This window comes from Anabrus simplex, chromosome 11 (genome assembly GCF_040414725.1).
Source record: "Anabrus simplex isolate iqAnaSimp1 chromosome 11, ASM4041472v1, whole genome shotgun sequence".
NCBI lineage: Eukaryota > Metazoa > Arthropoda > Insecta > Orthoptera > Tettigoniidae > Anabrus > Anabrus simplex.
The window spans coordinates 73,586,114-73,604,862 of NC_090275.1; the positions used below are offsets into that span (position 1 = coordinate 73,586,114).

General features: G+C 38.7%; 1 protein-coding gene across 4 annotated transcripts in view; it reads right to left on the reverse strand.

Annotated features, from left to right (window-relative positions):
* LOC136883445 (upstream stimulatory factor 1) overlaps nucleotides 1–18,749 on the reverse strand; it is a 59,847-nt gene that overhangs the window by 38,948 nt on the left and 2,150 nt on the right. The window lies entirely within an intron of this gene.

Sequence of the window (18,749 nt, forward strand, 5' to 3'; positions counted from 1 at the left end):
TTCTGACCATCCGAAGTCTTTATTTGTTCTTGCCTATCATGCTTCTTCATTATGCAATGTTTGTCCTTAGCCCTGCACGTCCCTACTACCAAACTCTGATCATATTTTAATTGTGCTTGGACTGCCCTTTTCTGCAGAACAGCTTCTTACACCATGCTGCTTCAAAATCATGTCTCTATACTGATATTTTGGCAGCCCATGGAAATACCAAGCTGTTTGAATTAAGCACACTGTTGTTTAATTTTATAGTATTTACAGTATTGTAAAGGTGGAACATTTGACCATACTTTTAAATATATGTACAACAATACGGGCTTTATAATGAAATTCATTTTATGCACACTGTTGTTTCTTATGTATCCCATATCTTGTTTGCTGTAATTTCATCAGCAACGTCAATAGTGACACAAAACGTCACCACTGTGTACACAAATGTTATGCTTTCAAAGTTCATTGTAAACCATCAGGTGTTCTTTGTTCTTGATCCCTGTGTAGATCAATGGTAGTGTCGGTCCCCGGATTCCAAGAGTGTGTACTCAAACAGGAAGAAGAAGTCAGGATTTTTGAAGGGTAGAAGCAAGTCCACTTGGCACTCAATGTCATATGATATCAGCAAGTAAAAGATTTCTAGTAATGTCTGGTGTTTACCTGACAAAATTCTACCATTTGGTAGAATGAAATGGAACAACAAAACTGACATGGTAGCAGACTAAATGGTATCAAATAAATTTAAAGAAAGCCTGCACATGGTATTATTCTCTTCTGTATGTCCTGTTTGGTCTCCCGAACGATGACAGGATATTACTTTTTTTTCCACACAAACTGTAATGTCACCACATCTGCTTCTACTATTCTTTAAAAAGTGATGTCATTACTGTAAGTTGAGCTATGCTATTCCTTTTCACTGTGATGACTGATTCATTCTATCAGTGTGCGTAGCATTTCATATAAATTTCAGTTAGCATGAACTGCTATTTGGTTGCACCTGGTTCCTCCAGTTTTTTGCTATACCTCTTGGTCACGCGCGAACACAAAAGGTGTAGGTCCAAAAGAGCTGAGGTGGTTTTTTAAAAGCACATGTTCAGGATAACCAAATAATGAGCCTTGGGAAGTTCCTTCCCCAAAACTTAGCCATCACGTTATTTCCATATTTTCATCGTTTACTGTCATATGCCCATTCAGATTTAAAAAAAACCACACACACTTGTAGTTTTACGAAACAGTTGAAACAATGACAATAACCACAGAACTCCCAGTTTAACATGGAATCCAAACCATGACACTGCACAATGTAACAGAAGACTTTGGTGTAAATTAAGAAAAGTATCTTCCATCAAATGTTCATGGAAAATGCTACAGCAAAGGAGTAAGCTGCAGTAGGTAGCCGTAGTACAGTAGTACCTTTTCTTTGTAATCACTTGAAACCCACTGAGTGATGCTAGTTTTCCTCAAGAAGCCTTTTTTAAATGCTTAAAAATTGTCCTCCACTGAAGAGAGCCCTTATAGACTCGGTATACTCACATATATTTGAAATACAATTAAAAATACCATCTATAAAATATATTACTGGGTTACAAAACAAGAATTATGCAAAAAAGAGAACATTAATGAGAAACTAGACATATGGCTATTTATAACTGGACATGATTTTTTTGTACCATGATAACAATTTCATCCCGTCAAGATGTAGGAAAAGAAAACTTCTTTCTGAAATCTTCAAAGAAAGCTTGTATAGTTCCTCGCGCAACTTTTAGCATTACAAGTTATAAGAATCATTATGAACTCTGTACTGAAAGTAATTCATATAAAATAACATAAAATTTATTTCTCTTCAAACCTATTCAATACAATCAATCATAAAACCAAGGTTTAATCCTCATTAAAATATGAAATGGTACATGTTTTGCCTCTTTTAAAGGGGATCGTCAGCCATAGCCATGACTATTAAATTTTTATTGGGTACAAATAAGAATTTAACTTAATATGTAGTCTTTTCTCTAAGATAGTGGTGAACTATATTACAGAAAAACAGTGCGTACTGATTTTAGTGTGTTTTTAAACATTCTATAAGGACATGGGTTCATCAATTTTAAATTACAGGGCAATAATAATTCTATATTTTAATTAGATAAAATAATTTTTGAGGCGCTATGGCTGAAGAAGTCTTAAATAGAGAGGAAACATGTACCAAAGAATGCATAAAATATTTTGAGTGTTTTCACTTGTAAAGTGTAAAGTGAAGTGTACTGATTGGGTGGATCATTAAACCAAATATTAGTTGTTAATAGGACACTCAGTGTTGGTGCAACATAAAGCGAATTTGTCTTTGCGCGGGGGGGGGGGGGGGAGAGAAGAAACCCTCTACAAACAGCACTGTGTGATTTCTAATGCCACATTTACACTACTTCACTCGAAAACTTGCTAAAGTATATCAACAAAGGGCACTAGGTAAGTTTTACAATGCGAGTGAACACTTTACACTTTTTTCAAAATAATTTCCAGCACACTCAATACACCTCTCCATACGTCGAAACCAGTCACTGAACCAACTCTGCCACTTTTCTTCGGTTACATTTTCACACTCTTGATGCCATGCTGCCAGAAGCTCCTCGTCGGATGCAAAACGCCGTCCTTTCAGCTTCATCTTCACTTCTGGGAAGAGTGCGAAGTCACATGGGGCAAGATCAGGACTGTATGGAGGGTGATAAAGCAGTCAACCCTGATCTGGCAAGAAAATCCATTGTTACATTAGCACGGTATGCTGGAGCATTGTCGTGATGCAAGAGCCAAGTGTTGAGCCGTGATCTTGGACGGAGCAGCTTGAGAGCCTCGATGACCTGAGGCAGACAAGTTTCACTGTACCACTTCGCAGTAACTGTCCTTTGTGTTTCTAGCACAACCGAAGAATACTGCAATCATCCTTTTCTTCACTGACCTTGACTTTCGCACAGTCACAGGAGTACCCTCATCTTCAAACAGCCACACCTTGTTCTGGGATTTTGTTGGGACATCGTAATAATAAAGCCAAGTTTCGTCACCTGTAACGATGCTACCGACGTTACGCAAAGTCCCATTTTCAAACTGTTTTAGCATTTTTCGGCACCATTTCACTCGATGTGCCCTTTGTTCCTCTGAAAGTGAATGGTGCACCCAAAGGGAACAAACCTTTCTAACATGGAGATGGTCGTGTAGAACTGAATGAATAGCTGGTGCAGGGATGTGGAGGGTCTCTTCTACCTGCCGATATGTCAACCGCCTCCCTTGCTGCAACATTTTCCTCACAGCTTCAATGTTTTTCTCAGTCACCGATTCAGACGGTCGCAACTTCAGCAATCTGCCAGGAGCCATCAAAAAGTTGCGAAGAGTGGCATGCCCCTTGTGGAGTCCATTAGGACTGCAAAAAACAGTTAGGGGAAGGTAGCTGCTATCAGGGATCCTGCTACAAAATCCAGGGTGAAAAGAGATAGTGAAATTAGCCAAAGTACTACGAGGTGAGGTAGGTGGAGCAGGTAATTTTGTGTGATTATTCTGCATGTTATTGTAATGGAGGATAGTGTTGTGTATGGTGTGCGAGTTGGAGGTATGTTGTAGACTGTACAATCACTCAATCCCCAAGCCATTTTTTTTTTGCTAGTTGCTTTACGTCGCACCGACACTGATAGGTCTTAAGGCAACGATGGGACAGGGAAGGACTAGGAGTGGGAAGGAAGTGGCCGTAGCCTTAATTAAGGTACAGCCCCAGTATTTGCCTAGTGTGAAAATGGGAAACCACGGAAAACAATTCTCAGGGCTGCCGACAGTGGGGTTCGAACCTACTATCTCCCGAATACTGGATACTGGCTGCACTTAAGCGACTGATGCTATCGACCTCGGTCCAAGCCATACAAACACCCAATCCCCGAGCCAGGGGAAATAGCTGTTTAATGATGTTGGGAATCGAATCCAGCGCCTTCTGAACCGAAGGCAACTTCACTGACCATTCAGCCAAGGAGCTGGACAGTGGAGCAGATGAACTGCCTTCACTGAAGTTTGGTCCCATCACTTCATGCTACACCGAGATATTCTCCTCACAATACAGAAATATTTTCTCATGACAAGAGAACATGATTGTCACATGAACATATTGAAAATTTGTTATTTCTAAATTCCTTCCATAGTCACTAAGTGTACTAAAATTATCAGCAATCTTTTCATGCCTATTTGCCTATTTTACACAATGGTGCCTATTTTGGTTATTTTTAGTAGAGCTGGGACAGATACAACGCAACAACAGTTGTTGAATGAAACCATTGCACGAAAATAACAGTTTGCAGTTGCAGTGCCGCTCTGCTGTTGCGTTCTTCACTAGCACAGTTCCACAAGCAGTAAGTGTACAAAACCCTCGTTCGCAATCGGTTCATTTATTGAATACAGGGTTTGCCAATGAAACTAGAATAACTCACAAGCCAGGTAGGCCATTCTGGAGAGCTGCGCTGCTACTGGCTATTACATAAAATCAGCTTCATGGTCCATATCGCACTTCAATAGATTCACAATTAAGTATTTATTTATTTTCCACCTAGTCGATACAATGATTGCTTAAGGCAATTTTTAATGGTCAAAAGTGGTACATGTTTCGTATATTATCGACATCTTCAGCCACATAACACTGTTTAGATGAAAAATATATAAAATTGACAAAGTAATGCTTTAGAGGAAGTGTCCTTAAAATTAACATAAGATTGACATAAGGACACTTCCTCTAAAGCATTACTTTGTCAATTTTATATATTTTTCATCTAAACAGTGTTATGTGGCTGAAGATGTTGATAATATACGAAACATGTACCACTTTTGACCATTAAAAATTGCCTTAAGCAATCATTGTATCGACTAGGTGGAAAATAAATAAATACTTAATTGTGAAGCTACTGGCTATTGCGCCTTACATCAACCAGAATGAGAATACAGTGCTACACCAGATTCAATGGCTTGAGTGTTGCAAGGTACAGTTAACCGAGCATTTTTTTAGTTATAGCAACCCTTAAACACTCCACTCAGTCATTAAATACAGAACTAATGGATCATTAGATGCCGTAACATTTATCATTAAAAACTAATACTAATGACGAAGACACTCACAACGGCTCGGATGGTGGAACATGCCTGGAACATGCCGCTTTCTAGACCATCGATCAGCCTACAAGCTGCTGGACCTCTCTGGAGACAGACTTGGTTACTGATACCTGGAGCCACCTTAACCTCAGCCCAATGTGGCAGGTTCGATCCTGGCTCAGTCCAGTGGTATCTGAAAATGCTACGTCAGCCTCGTGTCGGTAGATTTACTGGCACATTAAAGAACTCCTGCAAAACGAAATTCCGACACCTTCCTGTCTCCGAAAACTTACCTGATCGAATTCAAATTTTAACACAATATAATGTTTTACACATTGTTCATAAAATTTCAGAATTTTATGTTTTCCAAGAAAAAAGCTGTCATTTTATTGGTTTGGTTCACCGTGGTTGGAAAATTGTGTTCTTGGTTACAGTGTTATCTTTATATATCCAACGGTTATGCTGTACGACTGTGAAATATGTAAATGAATTCACGGCACTATTTTATATCAGTTTGTATGTGCAATGATGAATCACTGGCTGGCCGGTACAGCAAATGTCATGAGACATTGCTGCGGTTGATTCACTACCTCATTTGTATACACATTGGTACGAGTACATTATTTTGCAACCGTTTTATAAAGCAGTTGCCTCCGCGCAACCGTTGTCTAATAGCAACTGTTTTCCCCAACACTAATTTTTAGTACCAATAAATCCTGCCCCTATCATACCTACCAACTTTACAAAACCAACAATTACGAGATTTTGATATGAAAATAAGGAGAAATCAGGAGATACAATATTGGTCAAAACTGCTTATTCTACATCTTGCATAGTAGAGTACTATGATATATTTATAACACGATTTGTCTCAAAACCCGACTGTTGCTACACGAGGCTACAAGGCTAAAAGTTATACTTTTCTATTCCCTCACAGGAAGTATGTGGGTGAGATGATCGGTCTCTGATAATATTTCCAAAAATAGCATTAACTCATGCTCCACACATGTGAATCAGTCATGCACTTAGAAGCCATTACTTAGCAAACACATAGATTAATATATTGCATCAAGGTTCCGAACGATTATGCAAAGCGCAATGCTATTTGTATCAAATAACTAGCTGATGTACCCGTGCTTTGCTACGGAATTCACAGAAACTGTCCTTACAGTTTTCTCAACTGAAGTGTCAACATACGTCATTACAATGACGTCAGTACAAATGTGATTAAAAGCAATCCTGTCATATGAAACATTCTATAAAATTAAAAAGAACTAAACGTACTATGGTGTCGATCCAACCATTCAAAGTTCCAGAGCTAGAATGACCAGGACCAGACAGCCACGAACACTCACGTGTAATTATTCCGTTTAAGTGTGCACATTTCTCATTCCAATCACTGCCCCAGAGTGGGGATCGAATAGCTGGAATACTATGATGATCCAGTGTGTTACGTATCAGCAGTATCAGAAAATTTATGAACCAGAGGAATGGCATGTTAAAGACAGTGAGATCTAACTCCCCAGCTACTTCTAATGTAAAGCGAATCGTTCTTTCTTTCATGACTCCCTCTTGTGTTGTTATTCAAGCGATCGTTCCTTCATGACTTTTTTCTCATTCTTATAATAATCTTCACAGTTTAATTTTAATATAGTTGGTACAGTAAAACTGAATAAAACATAAATAATCAGAAATTGTATTCTCTGGCAGGATGTAGTGTTTACAGTGCACTATGTCTTCTGATATGAGCTAGAATAAATTTGTTACTTTCATTGACCTGTCTCAGTCTCATCCTTGGCTTTGACAATATGAAAGTAACCGAGGTATGAGCGATGCCAGTAATGCCAATCCTTATGCAGCCAGTCCCTGTTCTGAATGGTGTGAAAATATCGCTCATAGGGTCGGTTGGTGCATGCATTTCAGTGGGCTTGGCAGACTGATATGCAATAGCAACTTCTGGCTCAGTGAGGAAAGAAACGGGAAACTACCTCACTCCGCACTTCCCTAGTATGGCTCTTCAGTGACACCTAGGCTATCTATGACAGCTGTTGGTGGAGCTGTAGAGGATCAAACCAGCCTTCGGGCTGAATACCCAACATACACATAACTTTTGTTATGTAGTACTTTTTGACATGACCAAGAAGATAGGCGATTAAAAATTACATTTCTGGCACCTTCCCCTAAACTAGCATTTCGAACAGGGTGAATAAAATTACGTACAGCATAGACTGTAGTTCCTTATTCCCCGACTTAACATACCGATTTTCATTAAATTCTGTTCTCCCATTTTCTCATACCTCGGCGCTGATATGGACTTGGCAACAAAAATCCAAATTCATGAATCTCTCTTATCATAGCCAGTACGGTAAAAATGTATAACACATAAACGATACGAAATTTAATAATATATTACTTTAGTTATGTAGTATTTATCAATAGGGCCTGTTACCGCGTTTTGATGGTAGGTAGAGGTGTAAGAAGGTGCGGGCGTGAATGGGTCTCAAACTACGGAATCAAAGTTAACGTAAAATTTAACAAGGTTATATTTTCTTTTCAATATTAAGTAATAACAAAGAACAGGTACTTAGTAGCCGAAACACAATTTGAAATGTACAATTGCAGGGGTTACAGAGTTCGGGCTTCGAGCCCTGAGTTCACAATTTTTGAGCAACTAGCCCAACTTTCCGATATACAAATTTTAACAAAGGGGCAGAAGACCCCAATCAAACCCTGGAGCACTTGCTCCAAATTACACAGTAAAGCCTCCTCGAGGCACACAACACTCCGTTTCCAAAAGAGCCACTCGCTCTTTCATTTAAGCCTTTCCCAGGCCACACCAAGCTCCACCTTCAAGTTGTCCGTCAACGGACATAAACACAGGGGTAAAATACCCAATCTACTGAGGTCTATTAAATGAAAAGCAGGTTAATTAAATGACCTCTAAAACAATTTGAGAGGAGGCGAACTTGCACTCCTAATACACTTTGATTATAAGACCTACTTTGGCTCTTAGGCCACTGATGCAAGGGCTAATCCCATACTACAGAGGTGACTTAGAAAAGAACAATTTGTTTTACATTATCGAAGAATAGGTTGAGAAAAATAAGTTCACCTCAAAACAATATGAGTGGGAGCTCGAGAGGGTTAGCACTCTCTATCCCAGAATGTAGCTTTACAAGAGAATCGAAGAAAAGAGTAGTTACATTTTAGGAAAAGGTTACATGGCAGAACGCTTCGCACCCGCCCCGAGAGTTAAACTGCTGAGCAAGAAAAGAAAGAATTTATTAATCGGCCATTACCTTATTGTTGACCGCTGCAGAAGAAAGAGGCGCTACCCGCCTCCTGCGATGTACTTAATACACTGAAAGATGGAACAGAAGTGGCCCGGAGACCCAAAAATCAGCAGTTTATAACCTCTCGTGGAAGGTTCTAGGCGTTAGGGGAATGAAAACACCCGCCCACAACGTTTTATTGGCTAGGACCCCGCAATCGATTCAAGTTGGGGGAAGATACCCCTGATTGGATAGAAATTAATTTAAGAAATTCGGGATTGGCTACATGCAAAACAAGGGGAAAGAGAGGGGTATACAGCCAACTTAAACAATAACAGAAAGAAATTTAGCAAAGAACAAACATTTGAAATGAAAATTTCTTCAATAAAATAGTTCTTTGACTCCGCACTAGGTTGCACTATTGTTGATCTTCAGTAGTGTCCTCTAGAAGAGAAAGTTCACACTTCTTACTTCAAGCTAAACAAAAACACATCAAAAGTGACACAGTTCAAAAACTCAAAATTTTTCCACGTGGTGACATCTTCTGAGAAAGTAGAGAATTAATAGAGTAGATAAAGTTCAACCTTCCTCCAGAAGAGGAGTTTCAACTGGCGCAACTTTTAAATAAACGGTGTAGAGGTGTACCGCCCGGTACAGGGCCAATAAAAACATATTTCAGAATTACATTTTAGGCCTTCCCCTAAACTACCATTTTGCTCAGCGTGAATAAAATTATTTATGGCCTAGATTGTAGCGACTTATTCCCCGACTTTATATACCGTTTTTCATTAAATTCTCCTCAGCCATTTTCTTGTGATGCGCATACGTATGTACGTACATCCATACATATAGACGACAAATTATGGAAAATTAAAACTTGCATTTCCCCTCATTACTGTGTCACAACAGGTACAGAAATATTCTTTTTAATGTTGTAATCGTTACAACACGCGAAGTACGAACTCCAGACAGGCCAACGCTGCTAATACAGTAAGATAGATGTACATACGGCATTTGATATAACCACACACTGTTCATCGATGTTCCACATCTTCTAGGACTACATTTTAACGTGAAAATCAAACATAACCTTCAAATACTCTAAATAAACTTGTCTCATAGCAGTTTCAATCAGCACACTAACATCTGTTTAAAACGGTTATATCAGATAATATTTTAGACCAATCAACTTACTGAGGATAACATCATAACATTCAACTTTTCTCTTAACCAATCTTTTTGTTACCTCTACTACAGTGGTAACACAAAACAAGGCGCAAACAGAGTTAAAAGGGGAAGGTAAGAGCAAACTACACAATATAAGAAATCACTACACACTCTGAAAAACAGTAGCTGGCATTTCGCGGATCTCCAACAAAACATGTACGTAAATATCAGTACGGCCAACTAGTGAACAACAAACCGGGAAGATGAAAAAGGCTGGGAACCTACCAAAGGCATGGACATGGCTTAGATAGCGGATTCCGAAATAAATCGCCGTGATCCTTAGATTTGAAAAATATTATTTAAAAAATAATTTTACAAATACATTCCAAATACAATTCCAAGTTACGAGCTATAAGTTCAGTGATATACATAGCTTATTTCGTAGCAGTGTAAATTCAAATTTCAAATCAACTATACATCTAGTTACTAATGCAGTTGTACAACGCAATTTACAGTGATGTGAAACAGGTTATCCTAAATCTAGCGTACCTCAAGTGATACCGAACTACCAGAGGCAAAGCCCAAGGGAAATAATAATAAACTACAATCTACATATTTTAGTGAAATAAGAAATGGGAATGCCTCGGAAACGAACAGGTAAGCCCAGCTGAAAAACTAAGGCGTCATAAGTAACTAATTTGGTGAATCTAGGCGAGGTTAGGGCAGACTCCTGTATGAAACGCAAATCGGAACATTGCGGAAATTTTAGCTGGAATGGAATTCAAGAGTGCTTACCCGAGGAGAGTGCCATCCCGGAAACCGGGGGACGTCAACCAGATAGGCTGCTCGCAGACAGATAGACCAAGACCGACAGAATTCAGGATACAGAATTAATTCGAACACTGCCTCGCTCACTATATATAGGAAATTCCGGCCTTTGGAGCAGCCAATCAGCGTGCACGAGTTCCCTATCACCACCTAGACTCACCAATCACAACCTTACTTTCGATCGCGAACTTTGACTAACATTCTAGAATATGCCTGATCGCGAATGTCGTATTTCCAGAATAGTCAGAAATATTTTCTAGAATACATTACCCACAAAACAACACACCCTGTTCCATCATTCATGTAACTTTCTGGATCCTTCCAGGAAATATAGAACAGAATTCTACTATTTACAAATGCACAAGTCACCAATCTTACACAGTACAGGTTAGGTCATAATAAATAAAACATCATATTGTACATCACAAATGAAGTCTTTAAAAAAAAAAAAAAAAAAAAAAACCCACACCTTTCCACTTGCACTAAATAGTTCACTTGTGACATCTTGCAACGGTTATATCAGATAATATTTTAGACCAATCAACTTACTGAGGATAACATCATAACATTCGCCTTTTCTCTTAACCAATCTTTTAATGTTGGAACGCAAAATATAAACAAAATTCACCCTCAAGTTTACGTTGGCAACTACCGCAGCGAATATATGCTGACTTTTATAACGAAGAGGATCCACTTCAGTACCAGACATGTGCCATTTTGAGAACTTTATATCGACACAAATTCTCTTTCATACATGATTTTAAATTAGTTTACAATAATTTTAGCAGGTGCTGAATGTCCCAACATCATATTTTATAACCACTATTTTGTAAAGTTAATATCATAAGAAAGCACAGTTCAATTTTTACAAATTATAAATGTCATTGTCCTTTTAACAATGTTTTTTTTAAGATTAAATTAATAAGAAGGGCGAAACATGTCCCCATAATATTCAGATTTTCTATCTAATTAACCACATGACGTGGTATTGATTGTAGTGTATAGGTTGAACAATAAATGTACTCCTTTTGTAAAATAAGCGAGATCGCGGTTTTCAATACGGACCAAAAATGAGAGTGATGATTTGTAAAATAGACTGACGAACACGAACATAGCACGCGAGAACGAGAGATTGACAATCGATATACACGTCGGGATATACAAGTTTCAACAAACATCGCACATTCACGCACATTTCTCGCATTAATAAATGTCGATATTTCGTTTAAAAGTGGCCAACGAGCGAAGGACTTCTGGCCACTGGCGTAAAAAAGCTGAAATGGCAGGATTTGAAAACAAATGTTTAAAGTTCACAAAAAAATAAGTTAAAATTGGGAGAAATCATAGAATAATCGGGAGGTGGGAAAAACTGTCAAAAATCGGGAGTCTCCCGCCTAAATCGGGAAAGTTGGCAGGTATGCTCTATTGATGATGCAGCCTCTCTCAAACTCACGTAGCTGATCACAAACTTATCAAATATGCTACTGGGGCATGCTGCATGTTCACCAGACTTAGCTCTGTGGCTCACACTGCGTCTGAGGCCTTATTTGGTCTTGTGAGTGTATGAATAAGGGGGAGATATATACAATCCCTAGTGGCACTACCATGCTCGCAATCAGCATTGAACCAAATGGTACACACATCAGCATATAGCGATACTGTGAGGCAACCTTAATTGTATTTGCACAATTTGTACATGGTGTGCAATTTATTTATTTATTTTGCAAATGAGTAGGCCTACTAGCAAATTATTTCTACATCCTCTGAATTAAGATAATGGTAGAGCATAAGTATCAGTTGTAATATTTAACCCTCCAAGTGATATGAGTCGATAATAACGACTCATTTATGCCTTTATGAAATGATAAATTAGTTATTAACAACTAATTTTTAGAGTCGTGCTGCTAGGCAACCGTTTAATGAATATCGTCGAACTTTGCACTAATCGATAGTTAAGTTCACTGGCTATTTCGATTCATGTAGCTGAATTATCGAATAGGTTTTTTTTTTTTGCTTATGTACTGTCTAAAACAAATCTTAGCATCAGTCGCTCGAAGCGCCACACAGCATGGCAGTTTTCTATTTTTGTTCTACTTGATTGGTTAGTGTTTCAATAAACTAAAATGTGCGATCCATGTTGTTCTGATGACATTCGGGATATGTGAGAAGAAGATTACGACGATTATGTTTTCAGTGATGACAGTTATTTGCAATAAGACGAAATACCAGAAGCAGTTTCGTTGAGTGATGACTCGTCAGAAAGCGAGGATGATTTTGTACATTCTGATGGTGGTGAGTCAACTACTGACAGTGATTCTAGTGTACCAGGTCTTCTATTCCTCTTGTACATAGATTACCCCCATTCAAATTGGGTTCATGTTCTACCACCGGAACCAGGACTAAAGACTGAGAATAAGTTTACTGCGAGGAATGTAGGCATAAAAACTGTCCTCCCAGAAACTATAAACCCATAGAATATTTTTACTTATTTTTAACTAACTTCATCTGGGACATGTTGGTCAGAGAAACTAATGCATATGCCAACAATACTCTAAAAAAACAAAAGAGAATCAGGTGACATGAAATAATTTTCTCAGCTTCAAAAATGGGTTGAGGTAACTCGTTCTGAGATGAAGAAACATGTTTCATTGATCTTTAATATGGGTTTGATTAGGATGAAAAATGTTGCTGATTATTGGAGTATGGAACAAAATAGATACATTGCCTTCTTTTCCAACACAATGTCCATAAATAGATTTCAAGCAGTCAGTTCAATGATCCATTTCAACTCGAAACATGCAGTACCACGTAACCACGCAGACTATGACCCTTGGTACAAAATTAGGGCATTTTATGACTACATAAATAACCAACTAAAAGAACATTATGTGCCTAGTTAGAACCTGTAAATCGTTGAATCGCTCATTGGAATAAAGAAAACAAATGTGTTTATTCAGTATATGTCGAACAAAAAACATGCTAGATACGGTATCAAAAAATTTGAATTATGTGATAGTGATTTAAAATATATAATGCATGTAACTGTAGGAAATGATCCGTTTACTCAGACAGTGGTTATGGATCAACCACTGATCTCTATACATGGATGGCTGGTAGGTTGGGTAGCAGTAAGCCGAATAGAAGATGACTGGCGTAGTAAGATGGCAGCACGCGCATGGTGCAGTAGACCACAAGAAGTGCGCTTGCTTTGTTTATGCTTAGTTCCTTTCAGTATACAGATACAGAGGTCGCAGAGGCACCAACATCAAGCTCTGAGTGATTAGCTGACGTAGGGCGAAACAAGTAGGTCTTCCATAAGAAGAGCATTACGGAGTGTCTTTAAATCCCGATTTAAGTGTGTTCCTTATGATTGATTTAAACTATTCAAGATGGTAACAAATTCTATTCCCGTGGAATACTTTTTTTTTTCCTTTTTGTATGAAAAGTGTTAAGTATCACTATATATCAGTAATATTTGGGTGTGTTCACATATCAGTTAAGCTTTACGGTGGCGTGATTAGGACTTACGTGGTTAACACTATAATTACCACTTTTCTAAACACTAAAACGACGCTCTATGAACTCTACGCTATAAATCACACATTTACAAAGAAATTAAGGTGAAACGCATCAATGAAAAATCACTAGTTTGGATATTTCACTCGCTGAATTGAAACCACGTGTTACTTCTGCATGTTAGTAAAATATAAACAAACAAGGGAGCTATGCTTGTGCTATTACGATTAACACAAATACGAATTCCTAAATGTAAATAAATAATACAAATACGATACATAATATATTTAAACTGTCAAAGTATACATGTGTGGCAGACATAAATTGAGTACTATTTGGAAGAGGTACAACGTTCTCTCCGTCAGTTCAAATTAAAATATTTCCTAACATAACATAATTGTATTGATTACGTAGCAAACAAGTGACTGTCAGCATGCCCAGGTGTATAACAGCAAATACGCCAGGAAATATCCAGCTAAAAACACACAGTAAACTATCATTATGCCATTACAGGAGAAGTGGATGTGATTCTGGGCTTGTGAATTTCCTGCGGGCTCATATTACATGTCTTCTAGAAACTTTAAACAAGCCGGAATGACTAAAATAAAAACATTTTTTGAAAGAGGAAGAATTGGGCTATTTTTGTATGAATAAAAAGAAAAACAGAGTTTTTGGCTCAAAATACGAAAAATTCAGTCATACCTCCCCTTAAGAATGCATAATTTCGTGGCATACATGTATTATACAATTTACAACAGTGATTCCAGAAACTTTTTCATTCGTATTGTGTTACCGATCGCTAATTGCATGTATTCAGCACCTAAGTTAATATTTGTCGACCATTATTATACACTAATTTTTATTGCTATTCCGGAGATTTACTGACCTCAGAATGACGTTTCATTGTTCCCAATGTCCTTATGCTTTGAGTGAACATGCCCCTATAATTTTAATTATTCCAATGCGCCATTAATTGCGATTTAAAATTGATTATATTATCATTGCTTCCCCAAAAGGAGAGCTCTAGGATGGGTACACCAACATGGCGGACCGCGCGCTCAACTTGGCGTACTTTCTCTTGCAGCGGAGAGCTGCCATCAGCGATCCATGTATAGGGATCAACTGAAAATATGATACAGATGAATGTGGCTCTCAACTAGTCACCTGGGCTGAAGCTAATAATCTACACTTGGTTTTCGATGTGAGAGATAGAGGAACCTTTAAGTCAGCCCGTTGGAAGAGAGAATACAAACCTGATCTTTGCTGTGTCACTGAAGATGTAAACGGTATTGTCCTGCCTACTACAAGGAAAGTAACAGAAAACTTTCCCCACAGTCAACACAGACCTGTCATGATAACTACAGGAATACAAATACCTTTGGTTAAAAGCACACCTCGACCACACTGGAATTTCAATAAAGCCAAGTGGAATTGCTTTTCAGAAGATCTTGACAAATGTGTCCGATTCATACCACCTATTCAGTCTAACTACGAGAGTTTTGCTAGACTTCTCAATTGCCAAGAAATATATTCCAAGAGGGCTGCAGAAAGAGTATATCCCTGGATGGAATTAAACTTGTGAGACACTCTATGAGGAGTATTTACAGGGTGGAGATCCTGAAATAGCAAGTGCTCTGTTACAGAGTTTAGATGAATCTCGACAGCAGAAGTAGAACAATACGGTTGAGACTATGGACTTCAAACAGTCTAGCAGAAAAGCCTGGAGTCTTCTCAGGAAACTTACCAGAAACAGAACCTGCCACAAGAGAAATGGTTGCATCACCCCCAACCTAATAGCTGAACATATTGTTAATATGTCATGAGCACCCTCTGATAAGAAACATACTGTCCAAGTAAAGAAGTTGCTCACACAACAGAAAAGCAACTTGCAGGAGAACTCTATACACTCGGAACCATTTTCACATCTGGAAGTAGATACTGCTATTAAAAGCCTCAAACCAGGTAAAGCTGCTGGCTTTGATGGGATATTTCCTGGGTTTCTGATACATAGTGGTCCAAACACAAGGCTCTGGTTGGCTAAATTCTACTCTAATATATTATCGTCTGGACATCTCCCATATGAATTCCGGGTAAGCAAGATCATTGCAATTCTGAAACCCGGTAAACCGGAAGACCAAGTCGATAGCTACCGACCAATAGCATTGCTGAGCATTTGCTATAAACTCCTTGAGAGACTTATGTACAATAGAATTAGTTCAGCCATTAATGAAGAGATCCCAGTAGAGCAAGCTGGATTCAGGCAGAACCGAAGCCGTGTTGACCAGGTGCTAGCACTAACAACTCACATTGAAGCTGGTTTTCAAAGGGGTACTAAAACATCTGTAGTCTTTGTAGATATAAAGGCTGCATATGATACTGTGTGGAGGCAAGGGTTGATGTTGAAGCTGCAACGAGTTATCCCTTGCAAAACTGTAACCACACTGATCAACAATGTGCTAACCGAAAGGCTCTTCCGTGTCATCATGTATGATGACATTAGTCGTCTTAGGAAACTAAAAATTGGCCTTCCCCAGGGATCAGTATTGGCACCTCTTCTATTCAATCTCTACATATCGGATATGCCCGAGACAAAATCATTAAAATTTTCTTATGCAGACGACCTAGCCATTGCCATCCAACATCCAGATCTCAGCCATGCCGAGGCCATCCTGACGTCTGACCTGAATACACTTAGCTGTTACTTCCGAAACTGGAGACTACAACCCAGCGTGAATAAGACAGAATCTGCTTGCTTCCATCTCCACAACAAGTTGGTTAATACAAAACTCCAAGTATGCTTCAATGGCTCAGTGCTAAAGCACAATCCTAATCCAAAGTACCTCGGGGTAACGCTTGACCGAACCCTATCTTATAGAAAGCATCTTGAAAACCTCGGATCTAAGTTGAGATCGCGTAATAATATTCTGTTTAAATTGTGTGGAACTTCATGGGGTGCTTCAGCGGACACATTACAACGCACTGGGCTTGGCCTCGTGTATTCTGCAGCTGAATACTGCTCTTCAGTATGGCTTAATAGTTGTCACCTGAAGAAAGTCAATGTACAACTTAACACCACCATGTGTATCATCTCTGGTACTCTGAAGCCTACTGCAATGCACTGGTTGCCAGTCCTGTCCCACATTGCTCCACCAAGCCTGCGACGTTCAAGAGCCCTTGTTCAAGAATATGATAAGATCATGTCCAATCCAACTCTACCTATCCACAGAGATGTTGCAGATCTCTGGAGACAAAGGCTGAAATCCAGTAAGCCACCAATGAAAACAGCTAAGAATCTAATGGATGCTGGCTTCAATTTAAAAGAGGAATGAAAAGAACAATGGATTCGTACAGCTCCGGAGTGGCCAAGCCTCTTTAATCCAAACCACGCTCCAGCTGGTTTCAGTCTGCCAAGAAGAACGTGGGCATCAATAAACAGGTATCGCACTAATTGTGGAAGATCTGCATTCTCCCTTCACCAGTGGGGTTTCGGGGAATCTCCAGCGTGTGACTGTGGTGCTTTAGTCCAGACCATGCATCATATAATGGACGAATGCCCTCTGCGTGCTTATGGTGGAGACCGGAAAGACTTTGCTGATATCTCAGAATTCCTAGTGCAGTGGATAAACAATTTAGATATCCATGTGTAATTGTTCCCTACTTACCATGTATTCTTTGAAGGTTTTTCTCTTGTATAATATTGTATATACTTGTCCATTCTGTAAATTCCATACGCTTAATAGTAATAACTGACAAAATGCAATCTGCTGAATAAGGGTTATCATATTTTTACCAAACACTTTTACACAAAGTTGCCGTTGGCCCGCAAATTGCTAGAACAAAAAAAAAAACTTTCTTACTGGCACAGTAAATAAGAATACTAAAGGCTTGTCAGAAAAGGTATTCCTAGCCAAATTAGGTGCTCAGAAAAGTATTTACTACAGGCAAAACAAAATACTGTTAGTAGGGTATAAGCAAAAAGTATACAGAAAACCAGCATACCTCCTAAGAACCAGTTGTCATGCAAAGATAGGATGATAACCAGCAGGAAAGGAAGCAGGGCAGTGAAACCAGTTGTACTGATAAAGGAAAATTGCAGCTCAATAGAATATTAAACATGAGCAATTTGCCTCCGCACGACCTCTCGCGTTTTAAAACGGGCGCTACCTCTCACGTGTTAATTATGGCCATGCCTGCTTCCTTCCTGTTCCTAGGCCTTGTTTTATAACTTAAAAATGGGAGGGGGGGGGGTGATAAATCAAGGTATGTACCCAATATTATTACATAATCACATTCTATAGTTTATACTGAACTATATATATTTTACTGTCATTTTGTATTTTTTAAGAATTTTTAAGAAAAACTTGTACGAAGAGATTACAGTCGCTTATCACTTAAGAGGTGTTTACATGTCACATGGAGGGTTAATGTAGGATGTGGAATCTTATAAATCTTACCTCTTATGACATTTGGGAGAGAGAAATGTTCACTGCCACGTTGCACTAACACATCGAAGGTTTTTGCGATGCAGGGATAGGAAAGGGCTAGGACTTGGAAGGCAGCAGCTGTGGCCTTAATTAAGGTACATTTGTCTGGTGTAAAAATGGACGATGGGATAAACAAGGCCTAGGAACGGGAAGGAAGCAGGCATGGCCATAATTAACACGTGAGAGGTTGCACCCGTTTTAAAACGCGAGAGGTCGTGCGGAGGCAAATTGCTCATGCTTAATATTCTATTGAGCTGCAATTTTCCTTTTGCAGTGAATGCTCTGATAAAATTATAAATATGTACCCTATTTAACTGCCTTTCAACTAATACTAACCTAATCACCCAGTAACAATATTTTCTCAATGTAAAAATTAATTAAATCTTTT